The 25,110-nt window shown below is 43.2% G+C and overlaps 1 protein-coding gene across 13 annotated transcripts in view; it reads left to right on the top strand.

Moving 5' to 3' along the window:
• LOC112235891 (bromodomain adjacent to zinc finger domain protein 2B) overlaps nt 1–25,110 on the top strand; it is a 96,365-nt gene that overhangs the window by 1,505 nt on the left and 69,750 nt on the right. For 12 of the 13 annotated variants that reach the window (XM_042316320.1, XM_024404494.2, XM_042316285.1 and 9 more), the window contains exon 2: nt 9,881–9,922. The exons of the other annotated variant lie outside the window; for it this stretch is intronic. The gene's annotated coding sequence lies outside the window, so the exon portion shown is untranslated. The remainder of the gene's footprint in view (nt 1–9,880; nt 9,923–25,110) is intronic. 13 annotated transcript variants of the gene reach the window in all.

Raw genomic sequence — 25,110 nt, 5'->3', positions numbered from 1 at the left:
TTATGCCATTTGATTGAATAGATTTCCTAGGCAGGCTAATGCTCTACAAACGTATGAGCAGTCCAGACATCATATACAGCATATTGTTGTGTATGTCACTCCTAACATTTTATCTTATTTACGCGACTGTCCGAAAATGAACCAGCACTAGGCTATACTGGTCTTTGGCTCTGCCAATCTGTGGTTCATTCAGGGAATTCTTTGAATGCTGCCTACCCCCAAAATTGTGTTCTTCTGAGAGCAGAATGCCTCTGCTCTAAGTGCTAATTGCCCCACCTCCCATTTCTTTGTTTGGATATTCACTGCATAGCTTAAATGTAAAGGAGCAAATGTTTAGCCAAATATCCTAATGTGTGGTTTTTCTCTTATGGGGAATGCCTTCCACTTCCCTATGATGCATCAACTTGACATCTGCATAATTTTGTTGAGATGCTAGTAGGTAATCAACTGTGGAAATCAATGATGGGTTAATACATATCATTGGTGGTTATTAATTGAACCCCCACCACACACACTCAAATGTATTTACACACACACACACACACACACACACACACACACACACACACAAGCAGTGCAGACACTCAGTTTCAACTCTGGTTACAAATGCCTATTGAGGGATTCTTCACGAAAGCAAGATACACAAAATACCATGATTTGGGGGATTTCAACTGAATGTAATCTATAGAATAGTCCTTTGGAGGAAGGATTGTTGACATATATTTGACATTTGTATCTAAAAGCATAAGTGAGCAATAATTAAAGTTGACATTTTGGCCTTACCCAGGTCTCCTTTAACACTCCAGAATGTTTCACCTGTAGATGCTACAAAGCGAACATTGGTGTCCTAGGAAGCTTTACCGCTTGCTCTGTGAGGAAAATAAAATATTCTGCTCGTTCCCAAAGAAAATAAAGAATATGCGTAGGTGATGTATAACCTGAGAAAACAAGTGTTAAATACAACAAGCCACAGTCCTTGTCATGCGTTTTTGAATGTTTTAGTATCACTTCAACTAGACTGCATTCAGAACATGATTGTTTGTTAGGACCATTGATTCCACATGTTACATCGGTTTTTCCTTTGACACTGCTCTGCTTTTTCCACTGGTTCTACAGCGGAATTGATTGGCCTTTGTAAATAGTTAATTGATAGTCAATTAACTATTGCTCACAGTCTAAGTGAAACGGCAAACATTATTCCCCTTAAGGTCCATCATTTAAATGGCTCAAGCAGCCATTCCAGCCAAGGAAGCAAAATAAATCAGATTACAGCCTTGATGTGTTATTCATGCCTCCAGTAACTGCCAATGAATCAACCAATAACCAGATACAACGCTGGAAGGTCACTGAATTTGCCTCATATTTATTCCGAGCTCATGTTCTCGAAAACAGTCTCAGAACGAGGGAACAATAATGCATCGCAACAAATCACCGGCTCCGGATGTGAGCTTTAGCATTAAGAAAAACAGCAGTGGAGCATTTGAATGTTTGGAATATCGTAGGGTCCTTCAAGGATGGAAAATCTCATCAGTAGCTCACGGTTGCTAAATTGCTTGAAACAGCACTTTTAAATGCTAAGTGCCCAATGGTGTGATTAATACAGTTTATTTTCAGCTCAATCATTATTTCCAGCTATTCATCCACTTGGGTACAGTCTAGCCTATTCCTTGCATGGAGTGTAATATGTAGCTTATTGTAAAAGTATGCTATTATGCACAACACATAAGTACATTCATGATTTAGCTTCAAAAGGTTAGTTAGTGTAACTGGTAGACTAATTTGCATATGAGGTTTGTTTTTAACTTAGGCTAGGCTCAAGCAGACTAAACAGCACAATATAGCCTGTACCAGAATGTAAAACATTCAGAATTTGTTTAGGGTAGATGTCCTAATACTGATGACAACATTAAGTCAGCCTAATCTACCCAAAAAATAAGATTCAATCTGAATTTCCAAGATAAAACTGAAGATCTGGGTTCGACTACTCATACAAACATACTGTATACTACATAATGAATGAGTACATACTATCAGTTCATTTTAGTATACTGTAAACGAACAATATCATTTCAGTTGAGCGTACTAGAGCTTCGCCTGTCTACTGGAAGTTGATGCTGTTGCTATGCTAGCTTGTTAGCAAAACAAATGACTAGCTAAACATTCTACGATTTCAGGTGTGTTTGTAAATTCAATCTGCAGTGCCAGAGTGTGCTCTGGGCATTTGTAAATTCAGAGTTTCGCTCTTGGAGCGTTTAGAGTGCGCACTAGACGCTCTGGCTGAGGAGCACGCCATGGTTGATCCAAGCGTTCAACGGCAGTCAAGCCCCCAAGCTAACTGGCTAACGTTGGCTAGCTACTTCCAGACACAAATGAGTGAACACCTCCACTCTGACCATTTTACTTGCCTTAGCAGAGCTGGTTAGGCTGTTTTCATGTTATCCAGCGTGTTGGTGACTAACTGCTGCTGGCAACAATTTTAGATTCTTTCTTTTACTGACACCAGCCATATTCAACGGTGCGCGAGAGTGCTCTGAAATCGGCGTAGATAGCCAGAATTAACAATGTCCATTGAAATGCACAATAACTATACCACTTAGCTAAGAATTTAAATATTTATTTTTACCTTTTATTTAACTAGGCAAGTCAGTTAAGAACATTCGTATTTACAATGACGGCCTAGGAACAATGGGTTGTTCTGGGGCAGAACGGCAGAGTTGTACCTTGGCAGCTCAAGGGTTCGATCTAGCAACCTTTTCAGTTACTGTAGTCAATAAACATTGGTTAGATAGCAGATAGTTAATATACTTCCTTGGCACGTTCGATGTATTAGTATCCAACTTACGTTAGGTAACTAGCTAACATACCGGTACATACTGCTGTAATGCTACGCGGTAAAGATAGCGTAGCTAACAAATTGTCAGCTAACATAACGTGTAACTTATTTGAAAAGTAGATACTTTATTAAATTGCTCAACATTTTCTTAACATTTGTCATTAGTTTGTCAATTAATTTGTATTCGGTCTCATCGGACTTCGGCTGCATATTTTCCGCCATTTTCTTCAAATCTGAAAATGTTGTGAAGCCATGCCCATTTTCTGAAGAATTGCATTAGGGGCCCGAAAAGTATGGAAATAGTGTCATGTACTTCGTATTTTGTTGAATTTAGTACGACATCCGGGAACATTTTGGCATACTAACTATGACCAATAAGCATACTATATACTCCATTCACGTCACGGTTAGTATGAGTACTCGAACACAGCTAATGTTCTAATTTTTTTCCAACTTGGTCTTCCGAACGGTCAAGATTAAAGAGTTTGTCACAAACGTGGGTAAATGTTTTATTTTGCTTACTGGGGTTAATATAGCAATCTCTAGCCGTATTAGGCTAAATGAGGTTGTTGTGATTTAGTAGCTTCTCTCTGTGAATAGTCACCATTGCCATCTTGAGTGTGAGGCTATTAACAAGGCTGGGGGGGGCAGCCTCTTTTCTATCTTTTGGTGGGATGTGAAAGGGGCCCAAGTGTGTTTTGGCTCTCCTCAAAGGATGAACTAAACCCATCAGTAATTATGGCAGCCGTCCTGATGGAGGACTGGCAATTGTGCGTTTTCACACCATTTCTTTCCCCTGTCCCTCCTGTTCGTACCCTTTTTCACAAGCTTGCACTCATTAATCAAAGACGCTGAACTCCTGCTGAGGGCTGAGAGGTTCATCAAATTGGCAGACGGTTCACTGTAAAGAACAGCATGGCGAGGCTGTTAACACAGGCATAAATAAATCTAAGGTTGTCTTTGTATGCAAACCATGGAGGTTAATACTGTATAATTCAATGTCCTCTCTTTTTGTTTTCATAATAAAATAAAATAATTTAAGGCTTGACGTGAGTCCTTTTGTAGGTCAGGGTTGACACATTCTGATTGGCTGATCCGGAGAAACATTAGGCAGGGTCGTTTATTAGGAATATGTCAGGGACTGGGAGATTACACATTTTCCCTTCTGGTTTATTTTTCCGCTCCTGGAGATGGTTGTCATGTCTTAGCTGAAGCAGGGATGCTCCAATGATTGAAGTTCCCTGCTGTGATAATGAGCTCCATGTTTGAAATGCCAATAGTTTGGCCCATTTTGTTTGGCTGCTTACTGCTATTTGCATCCTTAGCTGAAATTGCATGGACTGTAGTACACATTTAAACTGCTGGTATTTTGGAGGCCAGAGAGGGCTCTGGGATTTGGTGAATAGAATGTAGAGTACGTAGGACAGAAAAGTATATGTACAGCAATAGTTGAATAGGATGGCCTGGATTAGATTACATATGAAATTAGTAAAACGTTATGTATTATTAAAGTGGCCAGTGTTCCATATCTATGTGCATAGGGCAGCAGCCTCTAAGGTGCAGGGTTGAGGAACCGGGTGGTAGCCGACTAGTGACAGTGACTATGTTCAGAGCAGGGTATTGAGTGGAGGCAGGCTAGTGATGGCTATTTAACAGTCTGATGGCTTTGAGGTGGAAGCTGTTTTTCAGTCTCGGTCCCAGTTTTGATGCACCTGTACTGACCTCGTCTTCTGGAAGATAGTGGGGTGAACAGGTCGTGGCTCGGATGGCTGAGGTCCTTGATGAGCTTTTTGGCCTCCCTGTGACATTGGGAGCTGTAGACCTCCTGGAGGGCAGGCAGTGTGCCCCCGGTGATGCATGGGCAGACCGTACCACCCTTTGGAGAGCCCTGCGGTTGCGGACGGTGCAGTTGTCATACCAGGCAGTGATACAGCTCGACAGGATGCTCTCAATGGTGCATCTGTAAAAGTTTGTGAGGGTCTTAGGGGCCAAGCTGAATATCTTCAGCCTCCTGAGGTTGAAGAGGCGCTGTTGCGCCGCCTTCACCACACTCTGTTTGGGTGAACCATTTCAGATTGTCAGTAATGTGTACGCCGATGAACTTGAAGCTTTTCACCTTCTCCGTTGCGGCCCTGTGGGTGGGGGCTTGCTCCCTCTGTCTCCTGAAGTCCACAATCAGCTCCTTCATTTTGTTGAGGGAGAGGTTATTTTTCTGGCACCATTCCGCCAGGGCTCTCACCTCCTCCCTGTTGGCTGTCTCGTTGTTGGTATTCAGCCCTACCGCTGTTGTGTCGTCTGCAAACTCAATGATTGAGTTGGAGGCGTTCATGGGTGAACAAGGAGTACAGGAGGGGTCTGAGCACGCACCCTTGTGGGGCCCTTGTTTTGAGGATCAGCGTAGTGGAGGTGTTGTTTCCTACCTTCACCTGGGGGCAGCACGTCAGGAAGTCCAGGACCCAGTTGGGTTTCAGACCCAGGTCACCAAGCTTAATGATGAGCTTGGAGGGTACTATGGTGTAGAAGGCTGAGCTGTAGTCAATGAACAGCATTCTTAGATAGTTATTCCTCTTGTCCAGATGGGATAGGGCAGTGCGATGGCGATTGCATCATCCATGGATTTATTGGGGCGGTATGCAAACTGCAGTGGGTCTAGGGTGTCGGGTAAGGTGGAGGTGATATGATCCTTATCTAGCCTCTCAATGCTACGTATGTATTCATAATTCAGGACAGCTGGTTGCAGTATGAGTGAAGATGTTCTCTGACTGTTATAACCCATTCCACTCACACAACAAGATTGTGTTTCAGCAGTGCCCCGTTTTATTTATTGATCTTCATGCATTTAAAATCGGTCACTACTGCCACAAAGGCTTGCCATTTTAGCTGTGCTAGCAGGTCTGCTGCAGCCACGGTTTTAAAGATAAACTGTGCGGAAATCACTCCGCCATTTCCTGGTTTCTAAAATTGCAAATTTCAGTTTGACAAAACAAGCATGTATAGTCTAGAGAATCATTGTACCATCTAAACGGCTGTGAAATATATTTTCTATATACCCCAAAATGTTGTGTTTTCATCTGTTTGAAGCTGGTGTGCAAAACTGAAATTAAAAGACTCAAAAATGAAACTTAAGAACGGGAAGCATAGAAATAGCGTACATAGAACAGATCTACTGCTTCTCAGACTTGCTGTCAATGAGTTACAGATCTATAACTCTCATTTCTATGTGTATTTAGTCAGGTCTCCCAAAAAGTGACATATTGCAGCTTTAAATATTACATTTATCGAACACTGCATGAAATTACAAAGAAAAGGGGAAAACAGTTGTGAATGTGGGTCAGTAGAAACCAACATTGGATACATTCTTCTTTGTTGATTCAAGCTCTGCTTAATGTCTCCCAAGATGCAGGAGGGGGAAGGAGGGAAAAGGACCCTGCCACTCCACATGATTGTAGGAAAGACGAATGACATTTGTGCATTTAGAAAGATGCTGCTCCATTCCCCTTTAGCCTCCATTACAACTCTTCCGGACACTTTTCCATGTTAACAATACTTGTTCAGTTTATTTAGTTAGTAGCCTAAACGGCTTTATTGGATCATGGCACCAACTGCAGGAACCTGTTTTAGCTGAATGGTTTAAAATGATCCCCAGTGTGTGGAAGGAGTGGATTATCAGGAATTATTTGTATGAGCATGGAGATGTCTCACGACATGTGGGCCTACTACACTACAGCAGGTGGGATTATTAGGCTATTCCTCATTTCTGCTAGTGCTGCATCATCAGGTGAAGACACAATATTAAGTTGTCAGGAAAGGAAAGTGTTACAAGTTGTGACCAGGTATGGTGATAGACCTACATGTTTGCGGTTGGTAAATGACCTGAAGACGTTAAGACACTGTTAGTTTAACAGACAAAACGGTTTTCCGCTGAACTCCCTAATAAACGCTGAAACTCTGTAATCCATCACAGCTGTGTGGAGAGGATGGCAAAAGGAAACCTGGAACATAGCTTTTTTTATTTTATTACTCATTACTGTTGTTGAGCTTTCTCTCAAGGTAAGTTTCATGCTATTGTCTCTCTCCTTTAAGTGATGCCACGGAAAGACGGCTAGCCGTAACATGAGAAGGTTCAGCCCAAGCAGTTCAAAAGGAACTACTGGGAAAATACCTTTTTATTTGAGGCCGGGGAGTGACCTTTTACGCTCCCAGCGCTGGATGAAACATCAGAGAAAAGAGATAATATCCATCTCCCGCTCGCCCTCTGCTGTTGTTCAAACCACAAAATGGCACAGATGGAGTTGCAGGAAGAGCCTGTCTGTTGTGGGGAGGGCTAAATAGTGTATTAATTGCACTTTGCAGAGGTTGTTATTGATGTGTGAGTTGTGTGGAGATAGAAACGGCTCCTCCAGGCTATGGCAAATCCTATGGGAGAGCTCCCCGGTGTAATCCAAATATTTAGAGCTAATTTAAACATACAGGCAGGAGCACCGGCATTTTTTAGGAAGCAACTCATTTCTCTCTGCCCTACCATTTTCGGCGCTCAGGGATGCAACGGCACTCCCTCTTGTCAGAACATCTCAGCGTTCCTCAAGTGGATTTGAATCCTGTTGCTGTCCTGGGAACGCCACACAACCAAGGATCCAAAACGGTTATCATTTGGGTCTATTTCCTCTGATTCTGTCTCAAAAGATAATAAGATCTCATGTTCTCTCTCCGGTCATGTTTTAGACCAGAGCCAGGATGGCAGGGAAGGGTTTGTCCAGGTGACTCTGTGAGAAATGATTTTGTTTGTTGTTGCAGCATTTGGAAACCATTACAGCTGTACAGCCCTGCTGGTTTGATCATGCTACACAGTGTAATGAGTGGTTTAGATCTGTTGCTGGCTGGGCCGTAGAATCTGTGTCCACTTGTTACTCTGTGATGAGGCGTTCTTTAGTCAGCCCATGCTGTTGTATGTAGGCTAAACCTTTTCCAATGTGCCTCAGTGTTGGCCTGTAGGCTATTTATATTGAATTTCTTAACCAACATTGAAACCGATCAAATTGTATTTGTCACATGCACCAAATACAACAGGTGTAGACCTTACTGTGAAATGCTTAATTACAAGCCCTTAACCAACAATTCAATGTCATGTATGGGGGATCTTGGACAGCTTAGACCCAGGCCTTGATCCAATTCGTTAGCCTACATTTTCTTCCTCCGAAGACTATAGGACAACATGAGTATAACATATGCTTTCGCCAATGGTTTCTTCTTCATCTGCTTTTAATCTCCATAAACCTCACTGTAGAGGGACAACATACGGGTTATCAACTATCATCTTCACTGAGTTTACAGCTAGTCAAAACTTTATTACCAGGTTAGGCTATATGGTGTGTAACCTAAGATCCTGTTAAAGTACTGGTAGTTTTAGGTTATGCTAAACAGGAGGAGAAAATACTGTCTTCTATCAACACCGGGTGAATCAGGATGGATTTGTTACTAAGCTGTAGCAGGAGGAGGCGTGTCTTTCTAATTAGTGTGTAATTGATACCCATCCTTTGAGTGAATAAAGATGGAGACACTCCTTAGATACCAGTAATTGGCTTGAAGCCATTTTGAGCAAAGCATTTGCTAGGATAGGGAAATGGCATGGCCCGCAGCAGCAGTCGTAGCAAGATTACGATGACTGAGAGCAAATGGCCTCCTGAGCTGAAATGGCACAAGTGTAGTTTTTAACAGCATCCTGTTTGCCTCACTCAGTAAACAGTGCTCACTGAGAACAGTTCCTAGAGAGGATTGTCTAAAAAGCAAGTTAGGCCTAATCAAGTGCAGCAGGAGAATGACTTGTTTGAGTTTATATGTTACAGGCTGGTGTTCAGATAAATCATAGGTAGGCCAGGCCTAGGAATCTGTGCCGATACTTGCTTGCTTCATCTGTAGCCTGTCTTGAGTTTTAGACTCCACTCCTGGAGCGCTGAACAAATAGAATAGAGACCCTTTATGTTCATCTCCTCTATGACGAAAACAAAATGAGTAGTCTGATTTATAAAGACCTCATTCACTACATTGTTGTTTTTATAGGCTGTCTTTTTTAATGATGATCATTGTCATAACGTTGACGTGATCGCTTACATTGACGTTGGATCTATTGCTGACAGTCAATTGTTTGTGCTGCTATAATAGTCTGTTGTATGAACACTAGTCATGTCTGTTTCCCTTGGCTCCGTTGTGAAGCCGTAGTCGTCCTGTAGACAGATTGCGTGGTGAACTAGGGGAATTTGAGTGATGCGTCGAGGCTGTAAATCATGTGTGCTTAAGTCTGCTGCTGACACCGTGTGTTAAACTGCCACAGCCCTCGTTTCCTTCACATTCCAATTGAAACGAACCCAGATGGAAATGTGTAATGAAATACAAGAAATTTGCTGTCTTGCCAGAAATGTTTGGGAGTGCTTCTGCAAGTGCTGTTGTTTCTGGTGATCCAAATCTCCCAGGATGATATGCGTGTTGGTGGAGGGGAGAGAAGGGGTGCGCGATTTGTGGATGAGCTGAGATCTGCCTTACGGTGTTGAGCTCCACACCAGTGTGACACGACTCCTCCAGCAACGTGAGAGGAGAGACACCACCAGCATGTCGCACGCTTTCTCTCAATCCACTGCACTGGCCGACAAACAGCTGCCGGACTTGAGACAGACACTCATTTGAGTACAAATAGGAGGATCTGTCTAGATGTGAAATATTGTAGACTACTTAGTCATCGATTTGACTCCAACTAGTTAGACTAGCAGTTTTGGGTTAGATATGGCTATATTCCAATTGTAACTGATTTTTGTTGTAATATTTGAAATACACCAGCCTTTTTGTTTGATCGGTCCATAATGCAAAGCTGCTGCAGCAGGGCTTTGATTCCCTGTCGATGTTAGAATGGATAAGGTATTCCCCCCTCAAGGCCTAAACCCATTCGAATTAGCATTTTTATTTTATTTTCATATTGCTTTCAGGCAAGAATTATGGAGAATGAATAAATCAATAAAATAAAGCAATTAGGCTGACTGTTGTCTTCTTCTGTTTCAGCTTGCAGAGCTGTGATGTCACAGAATTGAGGATCCTTCAGCAGTAAGTGTTTGGTCACACTGACTGCATTCTAATCGCCCATCGCAGCTGTAAACAATTTTGTCCCCACTGTTTGTGTTTGAAGTCCCTGTTTTGTTTTTTTGTTTTATTTTTGTGTCCGAAATCTGTTTATTTTGTCAAATTGGACTTTGAAAGTCACGAAGGGATAGGCTACTGGACTAAGCACAACTCTTCAGTTCAAAGCATTATTTAGGTATAGGATTAGAGCATTTTCCAATTAGGCCTAGATTTAACAAGGCCCTCTTTAATGGAATTAGTTTGTGCTACAGTACACTTTGCTCTGTTTGCGAATTTCTAATTAGTTTGCCCGTCGTGCATGGAATTAGCATGTCAGAGTTTCAAAACATACTAATCTGTATGAAAAGAAGCATTCTATTACTTTTGGCTATTTCCAAATTACTGTCAACCAAATTGGGGTAATTGGTGGAGTTTGAGCTGTCCTTTGCCTTTGTTTTGAATTTGAAAGTGAACCACTTTACATAAAGAAGCTTTGAATAGTGGCTGCATGGCTGCCTCTGTAAATAGTAGTGTAGTGTTGCACCCCAGACAATGTCAGGAGGGCTCTCAAAGCTTCAGCTCCACTCCTATCAGACAGTCTGACTTACGACTGCAACAATCACTACCACACGGTGTGAGGAGCACCAGAGTTATTTTCGGTGCAATGTAGAACACGTGTTTACAACACACAAGCCTCAGAGAAATGCCCCAAAGTCCCTCGATTCAGGAATTGCACAAACCTCCGGCGTTTACTGTAAATACTTCAGTATTTCAGTCGTTGGTTTCTGTACTGGTTTTTCAACCGTTTTCAACCGTTGCATACGTGTGAGAGAGCAGGTATTATCAGGTGTCTAGTGTATGTCACTAATAGCAAGACAGTGTTATTGCTGGACTTTCCCTTTCCTCTTGGCTGCGTGTCGGGCCTCTCAAGGCTGCTATAGCCGAGGCTTGACGGTCTAACAAACTTTCACTGTTCCATTCTTCAACAGTAAAACGTCCAACCAAAACAGTGTGTCACATAATTGTTTTCTCCCTCCGGCAGCATTTGAAATGTGTATTGTTGAAAGTAAAAGGGCAATGCGAAGTAACCATCGGCAACATGTTATTTTCTACTGAAGTCGATGTGCTAAACCGAGGGCAGGGACGTTCTTCAGCTAACTTTGTGATCCTGAGGAAAACCCTAATAGAATCTTTGTGTCAGGAGACGGGTCATCCACAGCGTTCCAGAAAGAGTTGGAATGGGGATTGAGGAGAGGAATCCCATCATCCCAGATCCTGCCCAGGTTGTGTGTTATCCAGAATGTCCTATGGTAGCCATCAGTAACCTTGAGTTTACCTAGAAGCCTGCCTGACTCTTCTCCTGCTCTTATTGCTGAAAAGGCTGAGGAGACAGGATGGGAGGGAAGGGGTTCGGAGAGCCCTATTGACTGGTGTGTTTTACTGAGATGCCCGGCCCCCTTTTTGGGGGGGTTTGAGTGTGCTGAAACACCAGTGATATTTTTCTATTTCTCCTTTTTACATTTTTTATTAATGTCCTCCCTACAGTTAACGGTGTGACTTCAAAGAGTGTATTTTGTGACGAGCCTGAATGGCTAACAGGTTGCTGTGTCTGTGTTATATATGGGGTAGTAAATACTCGAGCCTCAGCATCTGCTCTTCCTCCTCCCTGCTCTTGGCCAGGGGTGGGGAGGGAAGGATGAGGAGAGAGAGCTGGTGATGAAAGAACTCTTTTCAAAGTTGATTCCTAAATCTACACAGGATACGTGTGTCTGTATCAGTGTACTACAACTAGTGATGGGGGGGGGGGATCGATACAGTTACGATATATCGTAAACGATATCTGGATTTCTACCATTTTGACTATCGCAATATTATTTTTGAATTAGTTGTCTGTACCGGCACCAAAACTCCAGTATTTGTCCTTCATAGCTTGTTCTCCATCTTCTTTTTAAATAGGGAGCACATTTATTTCCATGACTGATCAAAACTCATTTTCTCATGGCCCTCTCTTGTCCCTCTCCAGCAGACATACACTGAGTATACCAAACATTAGGGACACCCTCCTAATAATGAGTTGCACCCCGCCCTTTTGCCCTCCGAACAGCCTCAATTCATTGGGGCATGGACTCTACAATGTGTCGGAGGCGTTCCTATAGGGATGCTGGCCAATGTTGACGCCGATGCTTCTCGCAGTTGTCCATTGGGTGGTGGATCATTCTTGATACACACAAGAAACTGTTGCGCGTGGAAAACTCCAGCAACATTGCAGTTCTTGCGCCTGGCACCTACTACCATACCCTGTTCAAAGGCACTTAAATCTTGTGTCTTGCCCATTCACCCTCTGAATGGCACACATACACAATCCATGTCTCGAGGCTTAAAAATCCTTCTTTAACCTGTCTCCTCCCGTTCATCTACACTGATTGAGATGGATTTAACAGGTGACATCAATAAGGGATCATAGCTTTCACCTGAATGCACCTGGTCAGTCTATGTCATGGAAAGACTATGTTCTTAGTGTTTTGTACACTCAATGTATGGTGAGCAATATGTTTGGAACATCGAATCGCAGTAAAATCACAGTATATGAATCGCAATGCATACAGAATTGTGAGAGTCTCAATACATGCAGTGCTTTCAGAAAGTATTCACATCCCCTGGACTTTTTCCAGCCTGAATTTAAAATAGATTAAATGGAGATTTTGTGTCACTGGCCTACACACAATACCCTATAAAGCAGACATTGAATGTTCCTGAATGGCCTAGTTAGAGTTTTGACTTATATCATCTTGAAAATCCTAGGCAAGACTTGAAAATTGCTGTCGAGCAATGATCAACAACCAACTTAACAAAGCTTGAAGAATTTATAAAAGTGGGCAAATATTGTACAATCCAGTTGTGCAAAGCTCTTCGAGACTTACCCAGAAAGACTCACTGCTGTAATCGCTGGCAAAGATAATTGACTTAAGGGTGTGAATATGTATGTAAATTAGATTTCTTTATTTCATTTTCAATACATTTGCAAACATTTCTAAAAGCATGTTTTCACTTTGTCATGATGGGGTATATTGTGTGTGTGTAGATGGGTGACAACAGAAACTTTTGATCAATATTGAATTCAGGCTGTAACACAACAAAATGTGGAATAAGTCACAGGGTGTGAATGTCAATTACATGTATTTATAAAGCCCTTTTTACATCAGCAGATGTCACAAAGTGCTTATAAAGAAACCCAGCCTAAAGCCCCAAACGGCAAGCAATGCAGATTTAGAAGCAGACTACTTTCTGAAGGCACTGTATCGTGATAATATCCTATCTTGAGGTCCTTGGCCATTCCCAGCCCTAACTACAACATCAGTTATTATTAGCCTACGTAGATCGCAAGACTTCCTGTGAATAACAGACCAGAGCTGTTGTGAGGAACCGTAGTCAAGGTGGGTTGTTTTCCAAGGAGTCAGTAATGCTTAAGCAGAGTCGCTCCACCTCATTCGATTGGGACTGCAAGGTGTTTTAATGATTGGGGATGTGTCCCAAATGGCACCTTATTCCCTGTATAGTCCACTACTTTTGACAAGAACCCCATTGGCCCTTGTCAAAAGTAGTGCACTACAATGGGTAGAGGGTGCCATTCGGGACACAACCAGATAGTCAATCCCCGGCGAGCCCAGGGAGAGTAGAACAAACCCCAAAGGTCACAAGCAGTGGGCAGCTGGGCCGCAAGATGCTAGGACTTCACAATGAATTGCATCAGCCCAGCCAGTCGCCCTGGCTGAATCTCCTCTTCTACAAACTGTTCTATTATATTGCTGGGTTCCTCCAACCAAACTTTGTCCTCTGTGTTTGGTTTTAGTGCTGGTTGCTCACATGTCAGTTGGGCTATGCACTGTGGCTAGCACTAAAGCTATGCACTGTGTTGCCTCAGGAGGCTGAAGAAATTTGGCTTGTCACAGGAAAGCCAGTAAGATCATCAAGGACCTAAGCCACCGAGCCTCGGCCTGTTCACCCCGCTACCACCTAGAAGCCGGAGACAGTACAGGTGAATCAATGCTGGGACCGAGAGCATGAGAAACAGCTTCCATCTCCAGGCCATCAGAATGTTAAATAGTCACCACTAGCCTTAGTCACTGTTTTAGCCAGCTACCACCTGGTACTCTACCCTGCACCTTAGAGACTGCTGCCCAATGTACATAGTCATTGAACACTGGTCACTTTAATGTTTTACTAAGGATGTACGATATAGCCGAATCGGATGATTTTAGTTAAAATTGCCAACATCGGTGTCGGCCCGATGTCTGTCTAGTTTAACGCCGATGTGCATACCTATATTTGTATTTAACTAGGCAAGTCAACCTAGAACAAATTCTTATTTACAATGACGGCCTACACCAGCCAATCCCATACGACACTGGGCCAATTGTGCGCCGCCCTAATGGGACTCCCAACTGGTTGTGATACAGCCTGGATTCAAACCAGGGTCTGTAGTGACACCTCTAGCACTGAGATGCTGTGCCTTAGACTGCTGCGCCATTCTGGAGCCCAGGTATATCATAGGTAGATGACGTAATGACTCCACGAAAAATACAGCGTTACACAGAACAAAAGCAGAAAAATACTATGCGCACCCTTCCAATAACTAAATAAGTTCAAGTTGTGCTGTCATTTGATAGACATTTTAGATATACAACTTAACGCCAAGATAATGGAATTCATTGCCCTTGACAGTCAACCGTTCTGTTGTGGATGATGTTGGCTTTCGCCGACTGGTAGAGCACCTCGAGCCCCTATTTTTCAGATGTTGCCCTACCGGAGTTGTGCATTTCAACAATACTGTGCATCTATGAGCTACTTGCTATGGGCGTCACTGCTATTAGCTTCACGACTGACATTTGGACCAGCGATGCCAGCCCCATGAGCATGCTGAGTCTGACAGCACAGTGGGTCGACGAGGATTTCGTGCACAGGAAAGCCATATTGCATGCTGAAGAATGTGCTGGTTCTCATACCGCTGCTGCCATTTCGATGGCATTTGAGAACATGTTTGAAACTTGGAAACATGAACACACTCCTAGCTCCAACTGACTGGAGAAATAAGATAATCAACTGTGTCTGCAGCAGACATGATACCCTCTGTCATGGCATTGAAACGCCTGCTCAACAAAACTGCCCACACAGACCGTGGGGTTAACTTGCGAAAGTACTTGAGGCTGTGAACAAGTGAGGCTGTGAACAAGCGATTCAGTGGCATTCTCTCTGAGCCTCTTTACTGTGTCGCCACCATGCTCGATGCTAGGTACAAGGACTGCTACTTCAATGCAGACAAGAAACAGGGTTTACATGAAATGTTAGACACAGCTGGACAAGATGGAAATGGACACAGTGACAGTGTGCACTGAGGAAGAGAGGCCATGGAGCTGAAACTTCTTGACATGTATCATGAAATTCTGGTTGAGACTGAACAAATGAACAACAAAACAGCACAGCAAGTAAGTGAAAGAAATGGGTTTTGGGGACATACGCAAATGCCAACAATAACTTTTTGGTGTGTGTTTCAACTATTTAACTGTACTAGAATGCTTAAAAGGCCTCAACATTTTTAATATCGGGTGTCATTTTTATTGGATTTTTTTATTTATTGGGTATCGACAAAATGGAATATCGGTGCATCCCTAATGCTTACATACTGTTTTACCCACTTTATATGTAAGTACTGTGTTCTATTCATAGCTCATCCTATATTACTACTGCTGTTCACACCTTTTCACCTACTGTCCATTACACGAACACCTGCTCTGTCCATGACCTAGACTGACTAGGTGAATCCAGGTGAAAGCTATGATCCCTTATTGATGTCACTTGAAATCCACTTCAATCAGTGTAGATGTAGGAGAGATCGGTTAAAGAAGGATTTTTAAGCCTTGACATGGTTTGTGTATGTGTGCCATTCAGAGGGTGAATGGGCAAGACAAAAGATTGAATTGACTTTGGACGGGCTATGGTGCCAGGGTAGGTGCCAGGCAAACTGGTTTGGGTGTGTCAAGAACTGCAACGCTGCTGGGGTTTTCATGCTCAACAGTTTTCCGTGTGTATCAAGAATGGCCCAGTCAAAAGTTTGGACATAACTACTCATTCAACTGTTTTTCTTTATTTTTTAAAAACTATTTCCTACATTGTAGAATAATTTAGTAACCAAAAAAGTGTTAAACAAATAAAAATATAGATTCTTTTCAGCCGCCCTTTGCCATGACAGCTTTGCACACTTGGCATTTTCTGAACCAGATTCACCTGGAATGCTTTTTCAATGGTCCTGAAGGAGTTCCCGCATATGCTGAGCAGTTGTTGGCAGGTTTTCCTTCACTCTGTGGTCCAACTCATCCCGAACCATCTTAATTGGTTTGAGGTTGGTTGATTGTGGAGGCCAGGTCATGTGATGCAGCACTCCATCACTCTCCTACTTGGTCAAATAGCCCTTACACAGCCTGGAGGTGTGTTTGGGTCATTGTCCTGTTGAAAAACAAGTGATAGTCCCACTAAGTGCAAACCAGATGGGATGGACTATCGCTGCAGAATGCTGTGGTAGCCATGCTGGTTAAGTGTGCCTTGAATTCTAAATGAATCAATGACAGTGTTACCAGCAAAGCGCCATCACACCACCTCCGTGTTTATGGTGGGAACCACACATGCGGAGATCATCCGTTCACCTACTCCGCATCTTCCAAAAACACAGCGGGTGGAACCTTAAATCTCCAATTTGGACTCATCAGACCAAAGGCCAGATTTCCAGCCGTCTAATGTCCATTGCTTGTGTTTCTTGGCCCAAGCAAGTCTCTTCTTCGTAGTGGTTTCTTTGCAGCAATTTGACCATGAAGGCCTGGTTCACACAGTCTCCTCTGAACAGTTGATGTTGATGTGTCTGTTACTTGAACTCTGAAGCATTTATTTGCAATATATGCAATTTCTGAGGCTTGGAACTCTAACAAACTTATCCTCTGCAGCAGAGGTAACTCTGGGTCTTCCTTTCCTGTGGCGGTCCTCATGAGAGCCAGTTTCATCATAGGGCTTGATGGTTTTTGTGATTGCAGTTGAAATGTTCCGTATTGACTGACCTTCATGTCTTAAAGTAATAATGGGCTTGGTCTTTTACCAAATAGGGCTATCTTCTGTATACGACCCCTACCGTGTCACAACACCACTGATTTGGCTCAAACGCATTAAGAAGGAAAGAAATTCCACAAATGTAATTTTAACAAGGCACACCTGTTAATTGAAATGCATTCCAGGTGACTACTGTACCTCATGAAGCTGGCAAAGGGTGGCTACTTTGAAAAAACAAATATATTGTGTTTGAAATTTAACACTTTTGTTTGGTTACTACATGATTCCATATGTGTTATTTCATAGTTCTGTTGTCTTCACTATTATTCTACAATGTAGAAAATAGTCAAAATAAAGATAAATCCTTGAATGAGTAAGTGTGTCCAGACAGTGTGTTATATATTTATTTATTTTTGTTCATTTGTTATTTATTCCAGTCTCTTACATTGCTCGTTCTAATATTTGTTAATTTATATATTTTTCCGGATAGTGTGTTCGTTTAAGTATTTTTATTGCTAGATATTACTGAACTGTTGGAGCTAAAACACTATCATTATGCTGCACCCCCGACTATGTCTGCAAATCTGTGTACGCTACCAATTTTTATGCTAACATTTAGTGTAGGCTATTCATTCAGTTAAGCCCTAATACAGTCTGCGAGATATCTTGCTACACTTGAGCTTGTTCAGCGTCAGACCGCTCTCTGAAAGGCGACCGTCTGGGAGACACATCAGTGGGGCTTTACTCTTGTGAATTATGCAGCATACTGGTAACCTCATCCGACACCGAAGGTCTCTGTTTTATGCTACTTTGTAACGTGCTAATTGTCAACAACTATGCTGTGGTCAGCAGCTTTACTGATGTACTGTGGAGACCGAGAAGTCAGACTTTTGTCACTTCTCATCTGCTTAACCTCTCTGGATTCTTGTCTTTGTTCAATACATTCCCTGAATTAATTCATCCTCAGATCTTCGGTGGAGACGTTAGATATTGCTTGTCATTGGAAGGGTGTAAACCACTCATTCCGTCTCCCGTGTGGTGCATGCATGCCTGCCTTGCTGCTAATGTGTGCACAAACGGAGCCAAATATTTATGCCTCTTCGGAAAGGCAAATATAGCAGGAAATAATGTACCTTAATGAAGCGCACTGCCATGATTCAGTTGTGCTGTTGCACTACCATGATTGTTGAGCTTCAATTTGCCGAGCGATTGTAGGTCATCCGCAGTGAGCCGTGTATCTGCATATGGAGAGGGGGGAGAGATTGTCGGGGCTAGGTGGTTGGGTGTGTTTTAAAAGTATGCAGGCTGAGGACTGCAGGGGGGCAAGGGTGGAGATGCAAGGGAGGCCGAGGCAGGGGATTTGTGTGTCTCTGCTGGCTGAGACAGCTGGGGTCAGGATGGCTGTGCTCCCCGGGGATCTGGCTGGAGGGAGGTGGTCACACAGGTCTTGCTTTAAGTACTGTCTCCTAAACTGATAGGATAGATCCACCCCCCCCCTCTTTTCTCTCTGGTGTTACATACTAACCTCAGTAGCCCCCCTGGCGGAGGTATCACCGACTTGAAACAAAGCCAGTTGTGCTTAGTACAAGACCTAGTGTGACCTTTCTCTCAAGGCCTCAAGACCATGAGAAGTAGACATGAGAAAAAGCCCCATTTGAAGCAACCACACATCAGGGAATTTCCATATCTCATTCTGGCTGTGATTGGATTTGTGCATTGTTCCTCTATTTTAAAGGCAGTGGGAATAAGGTATAACTGTGAACGTGAGGGAAGTTATTACAGAACCGGTATTTGAAGCCGAGGGTTGAGCTCCGGCCATCTGCGTCCACCACAGACGCTAATTTGTTGTCAATAAACTTGAACTAATCCCGGCGCTTCCCCTCAGGGTCGAGAGGTCAGGAAAGACAGGGTCTTGGGACAGCACTGGCATGGTCGACACAAGGGAGTTTTTCTAATGGGAGAGGAGGCTGTCCCATAAGTGTGTCTCTGTGGTTTGGTGTGCAGATGGCGAAGGGGAAAATTGAATTCTCTTTAGTATCATTGGGATGTTAGGACCAGCTGCCTGTCTTTCCCTTAATGCTGGCATTGAGACTTCGGCAGAGGCCAGGGGATTTTTCCACCCTCTCACTCTGACTCCCATCGCCTCTGAGGGCTGGCAAAATGCACACCACACACTATGCACGGCAAAATGAAAATCCTTTCAGACCGTGTTCCCTGAAATCACTGATTTGCAGGTAAAGCATCCCACTCTCATTACTTTGGCATGATTTAAATCCTTCCCACTTCGCCAATCACCGCTTATTACCATTTGAGTGTGAATTATAATGGGTTGGAAATCTCTCACAGATCTGAAAAGACTTAAATAATATTGATGCTAATAAAATGCTGTCCTTCCAGGAACTGCATAAATGCCACTTAGCTGTATGAGTGCTGTGCTCTGTGGCGGGCTGGGCTGGCAGCCTGCAGTGCACTGCCGCCTGCAGGGAGGAGATCTGTACCGTCAGCGCATCAGACGCACGTAGAGGTGATACCAAGGTGAACGCTAGACTTGCAGAATGGTTGGGAATCATTGATATTCTGAATCGGAGGCTGCGAATGGCTCGGTGGCAGATGGAGTCTTTGTCAGGAAAGAGGAATGGCAGCTCGGGAGCAATGGGGCTCTTTCCCCCCCCTATCAGCTCTCTCGGCTGGCTGGCAGGGGCTGACCTTCCACCACTCACCGGGATCTCTTTCTCCCACTTTGATCAATTATCCCCCTCCCTTTGTTTACAAGGAATGTGCAAAAATGATTCAAATGACAATTTAAGGGAAAGATCTGTATGCGGAGTCAGGAAACTAGCATTGGCTTGTGCTGTGTAGGGCTTAGGCAAAAACATTTTTTTTTAAAAGCACTGCCTTTTTTTCATCATTCCTAAGAGGGACCCTGTATTTAATGAATATTACTGCTAGGCTACCTGCTGTTTTGTCTAAAATGTAGGCTATTTTCGTCAGGTATTCGCAACCAACGTAGATAGTCAAATGATAGATACAGCAAACTGCTACACAGAGATTTAGCCTAAGTGCTTTGGTTCTCTCACTCCCATTGGTCCTGTACTTGATTAAATACACTGTGCGTGTGAATGTAAGTGTTTATACGGACATCAAATGTAAACACGGGTATCTTTTTCTGGCTGAATATAGGAGAAACACTGTAAATAGGTTCCCTGCATTTGTTTTGTTTAACAATTATGATCATTGATTTGAAAAAACCTGATCTTTAAACAAGATTTGCATTCGATTAGCCTACTTCTAATGACTTAAACACTGCTATAAATGACGTAAGTTGCATAAGTAAGCCTATACTCTTGGCACAAACAGAGGTTTAGCAGAATGGCAATTACACTTAATTTATGATATTTGGAGTCGTGAAATGGCTCAGGATTTTCTTGTTCAAATAACATTTTAAAATGCATTGTTTGCGAAAACAACCTTTTTTTAATTCGGTCAGAAAATGCAAGCTTTCAGAGACCCCGTCAGAGATTATTTGTACATGCCCAGAATAAAATCGTCATGAAATGCAATCATCATTCTTGGCTGTGAGCAAATTCAAGATAAGAGAAAAATATTGAAAGGTCATGGAGAGAAATGAGGAAAAAGAACAAACGATGCAACAAAAAAAAGCGAGTGACACTGAGACCCCGGTTTAATATGTATGTATTTCAGCTTGATGGTTGATTTCATTAGCAGCTCTCATTGTTATGCATCAACTGTTCTCCTGCAGCAAAATGAATATTGTATTCACTTGGCCTGAATATTCAGGAGGAAATGTTTAGCTTTAGATGGCATCCTTCAGGAGAAAAAAAGAAGGAAAAAAAGCGTTGCGTTGCTTCCCTTCCCTGCCTGCCCTCACGGTCACAATTAATACGATTCGAGTGCCTGTCATTCACTCCAGATGTCGGCTAATTTGCCAAGTGGTGTTAAGTTGCTCTCGCTAATTTGGCCTCGTTTTCAAAGGCAAGTGTATGCTGGTTTTCGTATAGTCCACCAAATATGTGTTTTGTTGTACAAACGAATGGTTGACAGATGCTGTCATTGTAGTTGGTTTTCTAGTCTGTTAGACATGGTTCTCCTGAAGCAGCAGGCTTGAATAAGACTGAAGAGGCTCCTATTGTCAGATTATAGCCAAAAATGTGCAGTCAGAAACTAGAAACAATATTTGTCCGATTTTTCAAATGTTAACAGTATAAAGGGTATAGTATAATACATGTGTTAACTTACACTGAGTGTACAAAACATTAAAAACACCTACCTAATATTGAGTTGCACTCCCCTTTGCCTGCAGAACAGCCTAATTTTGTCGGGGCATTGAATCTATAAGGTGTCAAGCGATCTACAGGGACTCAAATGCTTCCCACAGTTGTGTCATGTTGGCTGGATGTCCTTTGGGTGGTGGACCATTCTTGATACACACGGGAAATTGTTGAGCGTTGGTAAAACCCAGCAGCGCTACAGTTCTTGACACACTCAAACCGGTGTGCCTGGCACTTACTACCATACACCACTCAAAGGCACTTAAATCTTTTGTCTTGCCCATTCACCCTCAAAATGGCACACGTACACAATCCATCTCAATTGTCTCAAGGCTTAAAAATCCTTCTTTAACCTGTCTCCTCTCCTTCATCTGCATTGTTTTGAGTGAAGTAGATTTAACAGGTGACATCAATAAGGCATCAGAGCTTTCATCTGGATTCATTGACTACAGCTCAGCGTTCAACACCATAGTTCCCTCAAAGCTCATCACTAAGCTAAGGATCCTGGGACTAAACACCTCCCTCTGCAACTGGATCCTGGACTTCATGATGGGCGATCCCCAGCTGGTGAGGGTAGGTAGCAACACATCTGCCACGCTGATCCTCAACACTGGAGGCCCCTCAGGGGTGTGTGCTAAGTCCCCTCCTGTACTCTCTGTTCACCCATGACTACATACAGGTAAGACTCCAACACCATCATTAAGTTTGCAGACAACACAAGTGGTAGGCCTGATCACCGACGACGAATAGACAGCCTATAGGGAGGAGGTCAGAGACCTGGCCGGGTGGTGCCAGAACAACAACCTATCGCTCAACATAACCAAGACTAAGGAGATGATTGTGGACTACAGGAAAAGGAGTACCAAGCACGCCCCCATTCTCATCAATGGGGCTGTTGTGAAGCAGGTTGAGAGCTTCATGTTCCTTGGTGTCCACATCACCAACAAACTAGAATGGTCCAAACACACCAAGACAGTTGTAAAGAGGGCATGCGAAACCTATTCCACTCAGGAGACTGAAAATATTTGGCGTGGGTCCTCAGATCCTCAAAAGGTTCTACAGCTGCAACATCGAGAGCATGTGCGTGCATCACTGCCTGGTATGGCAACTGCTCGTCTTCTGACCGCAAGGCACAACAGAGGGTGGTGCGTATGGCCCAGTACATCACTGGGGCTAAGCGGCTTGCCATCCAGGACCTCTTCAGCAGGCGGTGTCAGAGGAAGGCCCTAAAAATTGTCAAAGACCCCAGCCATATACTTTTTTTTCTCTACTACCACATGGCAAGTGGTACTGCAGCGCCAAGTCTAGGACCAAAAGACTTCTCAACAGCTTCTCAACAGCTTTTACCCCCAAGCCAAGTGTGTGTGTGTGTGTCCCCAAACCCCTCTTTACACTGCTGCTACTCTCTTTACCATATATGCATAGTCACTAACTATACATTCATGTACATACTACTTTAATTAGCCCGACTAACTGGTGCCTGTATATAGCCTCGCCACTGTTTATTATCAGCGCACGTGACACAAACTTTGATTTGTTTCACCTGGTCAGTCTGTCATTGAAAGAGCAGGTCTTCCTAATGTTTTGTACAATAGCGGTGAAACCTAGCAATAAGAATGGATGTGAGTTTAGTGCTGATAGAGTCCTGTCCCACTGCTGTGGTTTGCTGCAGCTCCCAGCTCTTACAGAGAGATGAACCTGCCAGTTAGTTAGCTGGACCCGCTCCGGTCTACAGTCCCATTTACAAATGCAAGACCGGCCAGCCAAGCAGTAGGCCTGACTCCTGTCTCCTCCCGTCTCACTCCACGAGCAATCTAACGAAATGGATATCGTCGAGATCCCTTTACCCTACAGAAAGCCTTGTACTGTTGCTCAAGGTTAACTGAGATGAGTTGTATCTCAATAGGAGAGGCAAACAGCGCTGAATAGTATTAAGTGGGATAATGTGGTGTTTAGGAAAGGCTGTGGCATGTCCTTGGTGAGACAATGATAACAACATTGACCGGGCACATTGGCCATGGAGCTGTTGTGTACACCAGTACTGCCTCAGGAATCCTTGTTTGTCAGGCACAAGTGAAAGGATATAGTGTGCATCCCAAATGGCACCCAAATCCCTTAATGCACTAGACAAGGGCTCCCGTCAAAAGTAGTAACCTAAATATGGAATTTGCTGCTATTTGGGAGATGTCTGTAGTTTCTCGTGAAACAACAATGAAATGATTTTAACGTTCCCATTTTTTAATAAATCAAAAATCAAATGTTATAGTCTAACAGAACATCTTTTAAAGAACATTTCTAAACTGTACCTGTGGTCAAAGTCATTGAGTCTGTCTAGGCCTGTTTGCGATGAGAATCCCCCCCCATTTATGTGAAGCCTAATGCAGAGGTGTAGCCTGTGTGTCTGTCTTTCCACTCGAGAGGTTGTTGTTGTATCTGAAACCCTGGAAGTCAAGAGGCAGTTATTTTCGTTCCTATTGAGGGTGAGATTCTCCTGTTATGCCAGGCATCTGTCCTGCCCTGTTTCAGGCCCTGCTGCACACAGCACACTGGCGGTAACAGGAGCTGTGTGTGAGGAGGAGCAGGACTCTCTCTCTCTCTCCGTGTGCAACTTGCTCTGTTTCACACCAGCTTCTATACACCTGGGCCTGCTAGCAAAACACAAACTGTGAGGAATCTTAGAGGGCATACAGGTGGTGGGCAACACAAAATAGGGGGTATTTGACTGTTATGGTTTGATAAGCTTCATGACTATGTGAAAGCATCTCATCAGCTCCAATTTCAGCCTTTTGGAATGGCTTGCACCTTCATTATCTTGCGGTGACTTACAGCACCTGAAATGTTGTGGCAAGAAAAAGGTTCATGTGGGTTTTTGCCTTGAATACGGGAGGGGAGTGTTCGGGATGTGTGAAACTTGAGGAATTGTGAGGTTCATGTGGTCACAGGTGACCGAGGAGGCAGTCTATGTTTTCGCATGCAAATGAGTGTAGAGCCGCCAGAGCCACTCCCGCTGAGAATTCACTTCATTCATTTCAGCCTGCCCTTCAGTTTCTGTCAGCACGCCACGGTTAGATATTTTACCCCAGAATGCTGTCTTGTGAATGTTGAGTGCACTGTAAAAGGCTATTTGTGTGTCTGTGTGCATGCCCATCTCTTCCCTGAGATCACATAGACCTATCATTCATATAAGCCATGAGATTTAAAAAACAAAAAAATCCCAGACCACTTCAGAATTCTGCTGGGCAGGGGTGAGCAGTTGAAGTACTCCCAGATGTTGTATGGAAATGAATGGGCTAGATTAGCTCACTCACTGTAGCCTCATTCTCAGAAACCTTGTGATGTGATGATTGAAAGATGTGGGCTCAGTCCACAGTCAAACCAGTCATTGTGCTAGCAGACAGCACAGCTTTAAACAGGTTTAGTAACATGCCTCTTGTCATGGTAAAACAAGCTTTTTGGATCCGCATCACTCACGAGCAACTACATACAGGTTTTTATTAGCCTACAGTATGGTGAGAGTTTGTATTACTTATGGACATAATTGACCCTATGTTGTATTCGATTACACAGTATAGGCTGGTTTAGTGTGATGTCAACAAGGAATATTTTGTCCCTCAGGTTGTAAAGTAGCAAGTGATTTTTAGCCAAGCCTTGAACCCTTGACATTTTGTAAAATTATTGTTTTATAAGCTGAATCTGACAATGTTGGATAATAAATGATAGAATAGAACACCATATGAGGTATGTTGGTACGTTTTATCTATAGACCAATTTCCTTCACAGTAAAAAAGCCAA

The sequence above is a fragment of the Oncorhynchus tshawytscha genome, linkage group LG03, assembly GCF_018296145.1.
Source record: "Oncorhynchus tshawytscha isolate Ot180627B linkage group LG03, Otsh_v2.0, whole genome shotgun sequence".
Lineage (NCBI taxonomy): Eukaryota > Metazoa > Chordata > Actinopteri > Salmoniformes > Salmonidae > Oncorhynchus > Oncorhynchus tshawytscha.
Note: the sequence above shows the minus strand (reverse complement) of the source record. Positions and strands in the feature narration are given on the sequence as shown.